Raw genomic sequence first — 13,590 nt, 5'->3', positions numbered from 1 at the left:
CACTTTGATCTTAGACCTCTAGCCTCCAGAACTGTGAGAATATAAAATCGTGTTGCTAAGCCCCCTAGTCTGTGATACCTTGTCATAGTAGCCCTCTTGAAACAATGTAGTGAGTATGATATTTGTAATAGCAGTGTATGGAATCACTGAAGTTATTTTCTATGTGTCAGGTAATAGAAACACATCATATTATTGCCTGTCCCATATTTTCAAGAAATAGTTTGTTCACATTCCACTGCAAATGAGTCACAATTTTGAGCTGCTCTTTCGTTTGTTTGTTTTTTTTTTCCCTTTCCAAATTCTGCCCTTTCAGAGGAGTGCTGAAGCCCATAAACACGTATTTTGATAACAGAAACTGAATTTTTTTTTTTTTTTTGAGGCTAGTGAGCCAAATGTCTCTAGAGGCAGTGTGCCTGCCACCCTCTGAGACCATTAGACATTTTCTGGATCTTCATATTTCATCTATACAATAGAGGGTAATAGGGATGCTTTCTAAAGCAATGTGTTATGGCTGTGAGAACATTGAACTTAGAGGAAGATTTTGAATCCAAGTCCTGGCTCTGTTACTGTCTGGCTATGTGACATCAGACCTCTGCTTTAGCGTCCCTGAGCTTTTATCTACTCCTGAAATCACAATATGGCTATGAGAACACGGTAAGATAATTCGTGCGAAAATACCAGGCACATTGAAGAGTCCAAATAAAAGTTGGCTTTATAATCATTTTAGCTCTGAAATGATAGTTGTGTAGTCATTTTGATTTGATCAGAAAACATCTCAAAAGATACTTTGAAGTAACTACTAAAGGGCAATTAAGAGTTCATTTATGTAGAAAAAAAATCACTTCAGTCACCCTGCATTTTTATTTCTTAGCAAGATATTTTAAAAGGCAAGAACAATGTCTTCTGGACATCACCATGACATGCCAGAACCTGATGTCAATTGGTGTTAAAGTCGTTCATCATCTCCTCTAATATCCCTCTTGCTGGCTGGGATGTCTTGGATGTGTCAGAAGTGATTTTACTAGAAACAAGCAGTTCCTAATTCTTGGCCACTAACAATCCACTCTTAAGGAGTTTAAGTGCTGCTTTGGTTGATTATAATGTAAACTCAAAAATTCTCACCAAATGTTCTGCTACTAGAGATAAAGGCAGATGCCTTTAATTTCAGATGAGTCATATTGAAGGTATTTCAGATTCTCAAAGAAATGATAAGATCCAAATGGATTCTTGATACTCACAGCTACATCTTTGGGACTGTCTGATGGAGACTAAAGGGTGTACCTGTGGAAACCGGAGTTCTCCAAAATAGACTGGTCCCTGCAGCAGAGATGGATATAAAGTTAGCAACTCAGAAAAAGTAAGAAGTGATAGGATAATCCACCTATTCACTCAACAAATACATTTAAAGCATCTGTTAGATACCCAACACTGTGCTCCTAAGAAGGGGACAAAGTTATTTAGCTCTAACTCCCTTCCTTGAATTCAAAAAACTATTGATGACCCAGTGTGCAATCTGCTAGAAACAAAGATGAGTATAATAAGGATTCTTTCCTTCAGGAAGAGGCAAGTCACTTTTTACAAACATAAGGGTCAATAGAAAAGTAAATGTCAAGCTACTATTTTATTAATAGAAATCGATAACTCATGACAGAGTCTGTTAGGAGCCTATAGCTGAAGTGCAAAGCTAGGGTCGGATCTCTTGAGTTCCCAGTATCCATGAGATCTAAACCTTGGGTTGTTTCCACCTTTGGACTATAGTAAGGGGAAAAGCATCTTTGAAGGTTCCAGAGTTCGTTTACTCAGTTTCAGAAAAGCAGAGAAAGAGAGAGAGTGAAAGTTAGATGGACACAGAAACACAGTAAAAGAGAATGGCAGAGAAATCTGAAGGTCACTGAGGAAGCCTAAGAGTTTTTGCTAATTTGACCAATCAGATTAATGACTTCTCCTTCATCTGGAAACTGAAGGAGGGAGACAGTGATTGAAAGGCAAATCAAGGCTTTTCCTTTCCTTCGGTGTTAGAGGAAAGAGAGTGAGGGGCAGAGAAATGAATTAGAAAGCTATTGCAATTGGCCAGGTATGAGGGTCTCCAAAAAATATTAACACTGTGAATGATGAGGGTATATCTGTGAGAGACAGCATGAGAAAAAGGAAAAAGAAAAACTATAAATATGGAGCTTCTGAACAACAGCAGTAAAGCCTCAAAAAGACATCATGATTTTAAAGCCTCGTCAACTGAGCCAATGACTAATAATTTGTTCAACATTTTTAAGCATTACTATGTACATTCACTACAGCAGACATTGATTTACAGATACAGACAGAATCCCTAAGTGCAAAACACACACCCAAAAACATGTACACTTTCAGCACAGGCTACATACATAGAAGCACAACTGAAATACAACATGGCAATTTCCATGAGGAATGCACATACCAGAACCAGGCAAATGAAAAAGGAACAACATGTTGTAATCTAGGATGTGAAGTAAGTCTCCACAAAGAGGGGGCATGTGAGCTGAGCCTTTGAAGCAAGAGAAAGGGCTGCCTGAGCAAGTGATTAAGCTAAAGAAGAGACATTAACTTAGCCAAAGGAAAGAAAGCGTGGCAGATCCTACTGTATCCTGAGAACCATTTATTTATGTCTACTGAGTTCCTACTGTAGTTGAAGATACAAGACTGCATAGCAGAGAAAAATCTCCAGTGTTAGGAAGATTTCATTGTTGTTATGGAAGAGGAGGAGGACAAACAAACACACAAGTAAATGGTCAAAATATTTTTATTTTCTCCATCAATAAAATGAGCAGGTGGCATAGTTCCAGGAGGCAGGGGTCAGGGAAAGTACACTTAGATCATGACAGCTCAGAAAGATTCAGGCATGAAGTGGTGAGAGAAAGAACATTCCAGACAAACAGTAACAGGAGCAAATGCCCAGAGCTTAAATCAACCTGGAAGATTCAAGACACAGTTGGCAGCCTCACAGGGCTGAAGCTTGTGAGTAGAGGGAAGCATAGAAGGAGAGATGATGGAAGAAATACAAGTGTCCAGACCATGTAAGACCTAGGGATGTTTGACATGGCGGGAGCCTAGAGAAGGTAGGAGAAGCTGGAGCAGGAACCCATAGGGCAGAACCTCAGGGACCAGGGGTGACCCACTGTGGAATTAGGACTCCACCCACTGCCCTGGTCTGCTTGGGCTGTCGTAGCAGAACACAAGAGACTGCGTGACTTACGAGCAACGGAAGTGGTTTTGTTTTCACAGTTCTGGAGGCTGGAAAGTCTGAGGTCAAGATGTCAGGGGATTCAGTGTTGGGTTAAGACCAGCTTCCTCACAGACGGCTGTCTTCTCACTGTGTCTTCACGTGAAGGAAGAAGGGAAGGATCTTCCTGGGGTCTCTTTTATAAGGGCACTAATCTCGTTCACGAGGGTTCTGTTGTCATGACACCATCACCTGCCAAACCCCCCCACCTCTAAACACAATCACCTTGGGCGTTAGAATTCCATATGTGAATTTAAGGGTGACATAAACATTCAGCCCATGGTACTCACTTTAACTGGAAACTAGTAAAGAGGGAGTTGGTGATGGACTGGGAAGCCTGGTGTGCTGCAGTCCATGGCGTCGCCAAGAGTGGGACACGACTGAGCAACTGAACTGAACTGAACTGAACTGGAAGAGGAACTAGATGGGGAGAAAGCTCTAACTTCAGTTTTGCTGACCCGTACTCTCACCCAAGGGCTTCCCAGGTGGCACTAGTGGTAAAGAATACGCCTGCCAGAGCACAAGACACAAGAGATGCGAGTTCAATCCCTGGGCCCGGAAGATCCCCTGGAGGAGGGCATGGTAACCCAGTCCAGTACTCTTGCCTGGAGAATCCCATGGACAGAGGAGCCTGACAGGCTAAGTCCATGGGGTGCAAAGAGTCAGACACAAGTGACTGAGCGTGCAAGCCTGAATTCCCTCTAACCCAAATACTATCCAGCCTTTCATCAAATTAAAAATCGTCTATGAGAGTTGCTCACAACAGAGAAGATTTGGGATTAAGTATCAATAAACTGTCTATGTGGGCCTGGAATCCAAGCCCAACAATCATCCAGAGAGAGGCAAATTCACAGGTTTTCTTTTCCTCCTTTCACAAGCCCCTTGGACACAGAATGTCCTCTGTGAACCAGCCAGGAGAAAGAAATCCGGCTTTACAGTGCATGTAATCTGGAAAGCAAGGAAAGAAACATTTAAGCTGTTATTCAAACAAGTTTCATTCCAATTACTACTTTCCTCTATGTCAAAATCAATTATTCTCACTTTTGACACAGCCAGTGCTTGCCAAGGTGATTGGGGGATCTGCCTCCATATTTTTTTCCTGTTTTTTTTTTTTTTTTAATGGGGGGTTGCTTTCGGTTGTGGCTTGTTCTATAATGTTGTTGTTGATTTTTCCCACTGCAGTCAGCACCACAGAGTTGCTTTTACATGGCCATAAAATAAAATGAATGTACACAGGAAAGGGAGCCTTGCTCCAAGTCAAGTACTGGACAGCTCAACTTAATATGCACTCAGTTTCACAAGCAGAGACCTGTTTATTCTCCTGGTTTAAAGATGAAGTGACCGTTCACTTTGTGACACTCCCCCCCAATGCCAGCACTGGGTCCCTGCTAGGCAAGGGATGACAGTCCAGGTCAGTTTTGCTTTGTGATCCTTGGAGAAATGCTAGTCCCCAGGCAACTTTAAGGGCTTCCCTGGGGGCTCAGATGGTAAAGCGTCTGTCTGCAATGCAGGAGACCCAGGTTCAATCCTTGGGTTGGGAAGATACCCTGGAGAAGGAAATGGCAGTACTCTTGCCTGGAAAATTCCATGTACTGAGGAGCCTGGTAGGCTATAGTCCATGGGGTTGCAAAGAATCAGACATGACTGAGTGACTTCACTTTCACTTTCAGGCGACTTTGATGGGCTAGTTGAGACAGTACACTGAGTTAATCATACCACAGTGGGGTGTCTGTCACCGCCTTCACGAAGCTATCAGCTGAGGTTGTGGAGTCTTCCTGACAAAGAGAAAAGGGAAGTGAAAGGAGAAGGCTGAAGTATTTCCTAATCTGTGTGTTATTAGATTGAATTTGACCAATGTTCCTGCAGTCTAGTCGGATCCCTTTTTGTTCCACGGTTTTCAATTGCCTTGTGTTGGTTTTTGCCCTGTCTTCTAAAAGTCAGGCATGAATTTCAAAATATTGGTCAATTGCATGCTTTCAATGATCAGTTTTTTTTTCATTTATTTTTATTAGTTGGAGGCTAATTACTTTACAATATTGTAGTGGTTTCTGCCATACATTGATATGAATCAGCCATGGATTTACATGTGTTCTCCATCCCGATCCCCCCCTCCCACCTCCCTCCCCATCCCATCCCTCTGGGTCTTCCCAGTGCACCAGCCCTGAGCACTTGTCTCATGCATCCAACCTGGGCTGGTGATCTGTTTCACCCTTGACAGTATACTTGTTTCAGTGCTGTTCTCTCAGAACATCCCACCCTCGCCTTCTCCTACAGAGTCCCAAAGCCTGTCTTGTACATCAAATTTTTAAAAAAATTAATTTAGCTGCAGTTTCAAGTGAAAGTGAAAGTTACTCAGTCGTGTCCAACTCTTTGTGATCCCACAGACTATAGCCCGCCAGGCTCCTCTGTCCATGGAATTCTCTAGGCAAGATTACTGAAGTGGGTTGCCATTTCCTTCTCCAGAGGATCTTCCTGACCCAGGGATGGAACCCAAGTCTCCCGCATCGCAGGAAGATTCTCTACCATTTGAGCCACCAGGGAAGTCCTATTAAATCGTATATTCTTTCGTATCCACACCCTGATGGACACGAAGAAATCAAATTTAAAATTCAGTGAGGTGGCAGTGGGGAAGATGTGGGGAAGGGTCAAAGGAACCTCTACTTGTTTTTATGTTATAGTCAAATTGAATGAATTTCTGTCCTGTTTACTTCCTGCTTTTTATCATATTCAAGTCTTTGTTCATTGTATTCTCACACACTTGTCTTAGTTCTAGCTACTATAACAAATTACCATAGACTGTCTTAAGCAACAACCACTTCTTTCTCACAGTTTTGTAGGTTGGGAAGTTTAAGATCAAGGTTTCAGTAAATTCAGTGTCTGATGAGAGCCCACTTCCTGCTTGCAGCTCTATGCACATGTTTTCAGTTGCTCAATCATGTCTGACTCTTGGCTCTACAGACTGTAGCCTTCCAGGCTCCTCTGCTATGTAATTTTCCAGGCAAGAATACTGTAGTGTGGGGCATCATTTCCTACTCCAGGGGATCTTCCTGACTTAGGGATTGAACCCTCTTCTCTTGTGTCTCTTGCATTGACATGTGTATTCTTCACCTGGGCTTGAGGTTGGCTGTCTTCAATTAAGTCCCTGACTCTTGACTTAATTATCTCCCTAGGTCCCATCTCCATTTGTCACATTGACAATTAGAGCTTTAATATATGAATTTTGGAGGGACACAAACATTCAGTTGATAGCATTCTGTTCTTGGCCTCTCAAAATCTTTGTACTTCTCAAATGCAAAATAGACTCACTTCATCCTTCATTTCATGAGTTAAGTCTCCCAAAGTCTCAACTCATTCCAGCATCAACTCTAAAGTCTGAAGATCAAAGTCTCATCTAGATTCTAAATATGTAAATCAGACATGGGTGAGACTCAAGGTATGATTTACTCTGAAGCAAAATTCCTCTCTAGCTGTGAACTTGTGCAAACAAGTCACGTGCTTTCAAAATACAATGATGGGACACGCATAGGATAGACATTCTCATTTCAAAAAGGGAGAAATTGGATAAGAAGAAGGATGATGGGTCTCAAGGAAGTCCAAAACCTAGCAAGGCAAGCTCCATGAGATATTAAGTCTTAAGAATAATCCTCTTTGGTTCAGTACTCTTCCTTTCAAACCCACTGGGGTGGAGGTTCTACACCTGCAGTTCTGAAAAGAATAGATCTCTCCTTCATGGTTCCAGGTGACCCTGCCCCAAAGCTTTGGGTAGAAGTGGTCTAGCCTGTTGAAACCAAGATAATTCCCAACCTTTTGAAAATGAGGGGTAGCCCTGATGGTCACTGAATTGCCTTTGGGGTCATTATCCTTTGTCCTGAAGAAAAGCTCTGTTGTCTTTCCTGTAAGATCCAGAAAGTTCAACAGCTTTCTTCCATTCCATCTTACCTCCATCCCCTTCTGTTTAACCTGACAGTATCCCTGCTATGGTAACTGATTAAGTCCCCAGTTCATACCCACACTAGTGTCTTTATCACATGGTCAGTCCACTGTATCCCTAGCGTTCTCTTCCTAATATGCTTTCTTATTTTTTATGATAATTTTAAACTGGTAATTTTCAACTCTTTAAGTTCTAGTTACTTTTTTGCCAAACAATTCCATTTTCAATACATTTCTTTTTTCAAATTTTGCTATTAGAAGTCGTGTGCCCATGCTAAGTAGCTTCAGTCACGTCCAATTCTTTGCAACCCTGTGGACTGTAGCCCACCATCCTCTTCTGTCCATGGAGTTCTTCAGGCAAGAATACTGGAGGAGGTTGCCAAGCCCTCCTCCAGAGGATCTTTCTGACCTAGGGATCAAACCCACGTCTCCTGCAGCTCCTGCATTGCAAGCAAATTCTTTATGACTGAGTCACTGGGGAAGCCCTATTAGAAGGCAATAGAAACCAAATCACTTCTTTAACGTTTTGTTTAGAAAGCTCTTTAGTTAAATACCCATTTTTATCACTTGCTAGATTTATCTTTTACAATGCACTAGAATACCAACACAGCTCAGCCAAGGTATTTTCCATTTTATGATCAAAGATCACCTTTTCCCCTTGTCCAATGGTTGTTTATCAATTTCATCTAAGACTTCACCAGAATAGCCTTTACTTGCTGTGTGTCTGTCAATACTCTGTTCATAATAATTTATGCATTTTCTAAGTAGATGGAAGCTTTCTCTATAGTTCTCCGCTTTTCTTTCTGAATACTCACCAGGCTCACCTTTGTAGCAATCTTGGCTTTCTCTAACATGTATCCCAAAACTCTTCCAGCCATTACCTGTAACCCAGATCCAAAGCTACTTCCACGTTATAATGTATTTGTTTCAGTGGCAGCCCATTCTCTATATTAAATTACTGTCTTAGGTCAGGCTACTATAACAAATACCATAGAATAGATGACTTAAACAATGGGCATTTATTTCTCACAGTTCTGAAGGCTGGGAAGTCCAAGATCAGGGTGCCAGCACATTCAGTGTCTGATGAGAGATCCCTCCTTGCTTTTCAAGTTGTCACTTCCTTTCTGAGTTCTCACTCAGATCATCTCTATGGTGTCTCCTTAGAAGAGAACTGATCCCATTCATGAGGGCTCCACCCTCATAATCTAATTACTTCTTAAATTTTCCTCTTCCAAATATCATCACGCTGGGGTTTAGGGCTTGAACATGTGAATTTGGAGGGAATGCATACAGTACCTTGCAGAAGAATTTTAAAAGGTTGCCTAATGTACACTGTTTAGTTAAGATTTACTGTTCTCCAAAGAACTTTCTTTCTAGACACACACACACAGGTATATATATGTATATATCATGTATGTGTATATATATATACACACACATATATATATGTATATATATATATATATATATATATATATAGAGAGAGAGAGAGAGAGAGAGAGAGAGAGAGAGAGAGAGCAGAAAGAGAAGGGGGACCACAGAGAATGAAATGGTTGGGTGGCATCATAGACTCAATGGACATGAGTTTGAGTAAATTCCAGGAGACAGTGAAGGACAGGGAAGCATAGATTGCTGCAGTTTATGGGGTGACAAAGAGTTGGACATAACTGAACAACAACAAATAAATATCTACATACACAGATGTATTTTTCTTTGTATTGATTTTAATTAAATGTATCATTGACAACATACATTATAGTGGTTTTGGCAAACTTGGAAATTTATGAAAATGTTGAGTATTTATCCCATGTTGATATCAAGATTTTCACTCCATTTAATGTTATTTTCTAAAATTCTTTGCTCTTAGATTTGTTTGTACATCCATGAGTTGATTGTATTTGAAACATACACCAGAAATATCATTGCTATGCTCCACATTTAATATTTTTTAATTCTTCTGGAAGAATATCTGAGACTCACAGTTAGTCAAGCAGGGAAGAAATGGAGATCTTTTTTTAACTCTTTTATACACAAAGAAAGTAAGTCATTTAGAGACAGAGTGATCTAGAATCTTTTTTTTTCAATATTTTTTTTGATGTGGATCATTTTTAAACTTTATTAGGTTTGTTACATAATGTTTATGTTCTATATTTTGGTTTTATGGCCATCAGGCATGTGGGATCTTAGTTCCCCAACCATGAATCAAACACACACACCCTTCATTTAAAGGCAAAGTTTTAACCACTGGACCACTAGGGAAGTCCCTGACTTGGGACCTTTTGAAGTAGTGATGGTGACTGTCTTGTTTATTTCTCATCCCTCCATTTCATCAGTAGTATATAGTAACTGCCTACCCATTGTTTAATGAATGACTAAGTTTCAATCAACCAGTTAATTAATTGTAGAAGATATACCATTCCTTAATGTTAGCACTGCTGCTACATTTTTGGTCTCCAAAATCTCCAAATGTACAACCCTATGCTAAGTGCACATAGGCGCACAGGCACAGCCAATAACGCACTGCTTTTGTCACAAACAAACACTTCATGCGCTTACCTGGTAGCTCAGTGGTAAAGAATCTGCTTGCCAATACAGTGCAGGAGACATGAGTTCCATTTCTGGGTTGAGAAGATCCTCTGGATAAGGAAATGGCAACCCACTCCAGTTTTCTTGCCTGGGGAATCCCATGGAAAGAGGAGCCTGGTGGGCTACCGTTCACAGGGTTGCAAAAGAGTCAGATATGACTTAGGAAGCGAACAACAACAAACAACAGCAGAACATTTCTTAAGCATCATCATTTAAAGACTTGGACCATTTTTTTAAAGGGCACAAAATCATTATCATTAGGAAAAGAAGACTTTTCCTTGAGGTTCTTAAAATTATTATAAAGCTTTAAGGTGTTCATTAGATATCTATGGGAGGCAGGTAAAGGGTACACAGGATGTTTTGGTGACGGTGGCCCTAGAAATTCTTATTCTGATCTCTGCTTCCTTGTCTGGGCTCTTATTGCTGTCAAGGCACCTAATCTGGACTAGTGTGATGCCTACTAAGAGCAAGTTTCATGGTCTGGAAAATTTCTCTCCAAGTACCACCACTGGCTACCTCTGAGATACCCAGGGAGAAACCCAGAAGCTAAGTGCAGTCTGGTCCCAAGTAAGAGACCAACCTCTACCCCAGAGGTGTTTATTTTTCTTTTAATCAATTATTGAAGCAACACAGACATACAGAAATGCCGAGGGCCCTCTCCCAAAGCGCCAGTGGAGTGAGCTTAGAGAAGCCAGCAGGATCCCCTGGTGAGTCCCGGCAAAGCTTGAGACAGCCCTGGGCTTTCTCAGCTCTGAGCTCAGCATTCAACGGCTCACCCGAAGGCCTTCCCAGTGAACTCTGTCCCATTGATATTGGACACTACAGGAAAAGATAATAATCAGTCTTCCTGGCCCCCATGGTTTGTAAAGGATGGATATGCCTGTGAACTGCTGTCTACCCAAGGGTGCAAGGTTGCAATAGATGGATTTAATATTAGACTCATAGAATCAAAGGTAGAATAGAGTGAGCCATCTCTGTGTTCCCTTCCACTGATGGTTTTTTATCCACTGTTGAAAGATTCCTGGGGGTCTCAACCTCTTTATAAGGCAGACATTTCACTTCTTCAAAAATCTTAATTGCTATTCATATCTGCTAAAATATAACACAACATGACCTCACATTGTCCATTGTTTTGCCCTGTGGAGATAAAACAGATGGGAACTAGAGCCTTAGTTTTCATATGATCTCTTCAAATATTTAAAGACAGGAGTCCTATAGCCATAACCCAGCTTCATTCCTCATCTGCTCCAGTGTGGTTCTCACCCTCACCAAAACTGCTCAGTGTGACCAGTAATGAACTTTCAAATCATGAACAGATTTTGTTCTTGTGCTGGTGAACCTCCTGGCTGTATTTGAGAGGCATAATTACTTCCTCCTTGAAATATCTCTCTTGACACAAATTTTTTTTCCCCCAGGTTTCTACCTACCATGGCACAGTCACCCCCCTGCGTTGGTCTTCCCTGCTTCAAACATCTGTTAAGTGTTGACATTCCTCTGGGTTCTAGCCTTAACTCTGCTTCCTTCTCACCTTCTGAATTTGCCCTCCAGAGATGCATCCATGCCTCCACTCTCATTTAAACATTGATGATCCCCAAACTTCATTCTGTCTTTGAGCATCACGTGACCATATTCAGCATCACATAAAAACACCTCACAGGGGTCTCAAACTTAGTAAGTGCAAAACTGAAATAGCTGCTTTCCTGGCAAAAATGACTTCCTCCTCTTCTGTTTCCCAACTTAATAATTGCTCTACCATCTAACTCCTCAATGACGTGGTTAAAAAAAAAAAAAGAAAACAGGAAGCTATCCTGGCCTAAATCATTTGTCCACAATTTTTCATCAAATAAAGAAGGAAAAGAGTTTAGATCCAAGGCTCCCATTTTCTTTGCACATTTAATTTTGTACATTTCCTCAGGTGAATGTATGCAAATACAACTTTTCAGTGACTTTTAGAGAATACTTACTATTATGTGTTGAGACTAATTTCAGTGACAGAGACAATATTTTCACTCCATTCCATTTAACATCATCTTCATATAAATACAGAGCTTTGATCCATGCTACAATTTGTTGTGAAGTCTGCTTCTGTCAAGGAGTGGTGAGGCAACAGGCAAAGTTCACAGCTGAGGCCAGGCACACTTTGGCAACAGTTAGCTTAAACAAGGAGAACTTTGACACTTGCAATAAGGGGAAACCTTTTCATGAATCGCTGCTTTATTGAAACCTTGCCCAGCAGATGCAGTTTAAGTGGAAAGGGAATTTCTGCTGCTGTTTATAGGACTGTAGGGGTCAGATGTCAACCAGGGCCTTCTTAAAATGGACTGGAAGAACTTGCCTCTTCGATGTCAGTCTCCATATTTTCACTTATGACAACTATTTAGGAATTCAATAACTCTGCTAAGGAAGGCATGATGCCTTTTACAGCCTGAAAGCCTGAGGGGTTGCCATGGATTTGAACTTCAGAGTTTCCACAGCATTTCTAAATATTTGCAGAGAACCATTTCCTGCCTTGAGAATGACAAAAGTCTAACTTGGAGACCGAACATTTTAGTACCGGTCAATTATTTCAGAAGAGTTGTACTTTGTTGAAATCCACACTCAAATATGCTACAACAACATTTTGGGCTTGGCAAGCTCACCCAATCCAGGAAGTTCAAAATAAAGGCTGAATACTTCGACTTTAGAGCTCTCAGTAATGTCGGATAGCACAGTGGGGCTGTTACATAGGAGGCCATTCTCTAGAAGCAAGTGGTGAAAATTGGGCATGAAATCCTCTATTCAGGAGAATACAACCTGGTATTATCCTAAAATGGACATGATTAGGTGAATGCATTCAGATTGAATAACATTTCCTCCCCAATCCAACTTCTTAACCTTCAACTGCCTCTCTAATGATTTCATTATTCAGATTTATGAAATTTAACTTTTTTGCCACCTTTTCCTGCCCAAAGTGTGCAAGCTGTTGCTAAGATCTGCTAGATATTCCAAGAACGAATTGTCCAGTGTTTCGCTTTTGCTTGACGTATCAAAAACATTCACTCTGCAGAAAGGAAATAGTAGGCATCACTTATAATTTTCCTGGGTCATATTCCAAATGAAGCCCTTTGTACACCTTATCTCTTAATTTTCATGACTACTCTGAGAGGCAGAACATTTCTAAAATAAATGTTATACTCTGTGAGAATCCAAAACAGACTCAAGATAAAGATGTCATTAAATTTATTCTCTGCAGAAGAAATCTAAAGCTCAGAGTATTTAAATAACTCTCTCAAGGGCAAGCAGCTAAGGAGTAGCAGAAGGGTTGGGGATTTTATTTCGATAGACCCAGCCCCAAAGCTCACTCAGCTTCTACTACAGCATCGATAGAACTGTCATCATTGGCCACGTGACGAGTGGTCCACAGTAGAATGGAGGGCAGAGGGGCAGAGGCTGCTCACGGGAGAAGCAAGAAGCAGCTACCAGATGGAGAATGCCAAACCAGGAGAGAGAAAAGCCTCGTTTTCATATACACCCCAAAGCAAGCACTGTTGGCATTTTGGATTGGATAGTTCTTCATCGGGCAGAACTGCGCTCATATTGCTGGATATTTCCTAGCATGCTCCCCACATACTTTATGCCAGTAACATCCCCTGCCAGTCACGAAGAAAACTACCTTTTATATTTCCAAGAGTGCCCTAAGGGAGAAGCACAGCTGGCCGTTGAGAACATAACTTAGAGGAAGAGGAGAGATAATCCTAATGATTACAGATGCTATTATGCTCATTTTACAGATGAGAAAACTCTAAGTTCAAGTTTATACTTTTGGGATGGAACCTATC

General features: G+C 41.0%; 1 protein-coding gene and 1 long non-coding RNA gene across 2 annotated transcripts in view; both read right to left on the bottom strand.

Annotated features, from left to right (window-relative positions):
* LOC110152162 (uncharacterized) overlaps positions 1 to 3,430 on the bottom strand; it is a 73,490-nt gene extending 70,060 nt beyond the window's left edge. The window contains exons 1-2 of the long non-coding RNA XR_002318280.2: positions 3,230 to 3,430; positions 1,239 to 1,317 (exon numbers count right to left, since the gene is read on the bottom strand). This is a non-coding gene — a long non-coding RNA (uncharacterized lncRNA). The remainder of the gene's footprint in view (positions 1 to 1,238; positions 1,318 to 3,229) is intronic.
* Positions 3,431 to 7,082: 3,652 nt separating this feature from the next.
* The window catches only part of RAB28 (RAB28, member RAS oncogene family), a 495,339-nt gene continuing 488,831 nt past the window's right edge, over positions 7,083 to 13,590 (bottom strand). The window contains exon 8 of the transcript XR_011484560.1: positions 7,083 to 7,092. The gene's annotated coding sequence lies outside the window, so the exon portion shown is untranslated. The remainder of the gene's footprint in view (positions 7,093 to 13,590) is intronic.

Source organism: Odocoileus virginianus, chromosome 29 (genome assembly GCF_023699985.2).
Source record: "Odocoileus virginianus isolate 20LAN1187 ecotype Illinois chromosome 29, Ovbor_1.2, whole genome shotgun sequence".
Taxonomy (NCBI): domain Eukaryota; kingdom Metazoa; phylum Chordata; class Mammalia; order Artiodactyla; family Cervidae; genus Odocoileus; species Odocoileus virginianus.
The sequence above is the reverse complement of the archived record's forward strand: the minus strand, read 5'-3'. Positions and strand labels throughout refer to the sequence as shown.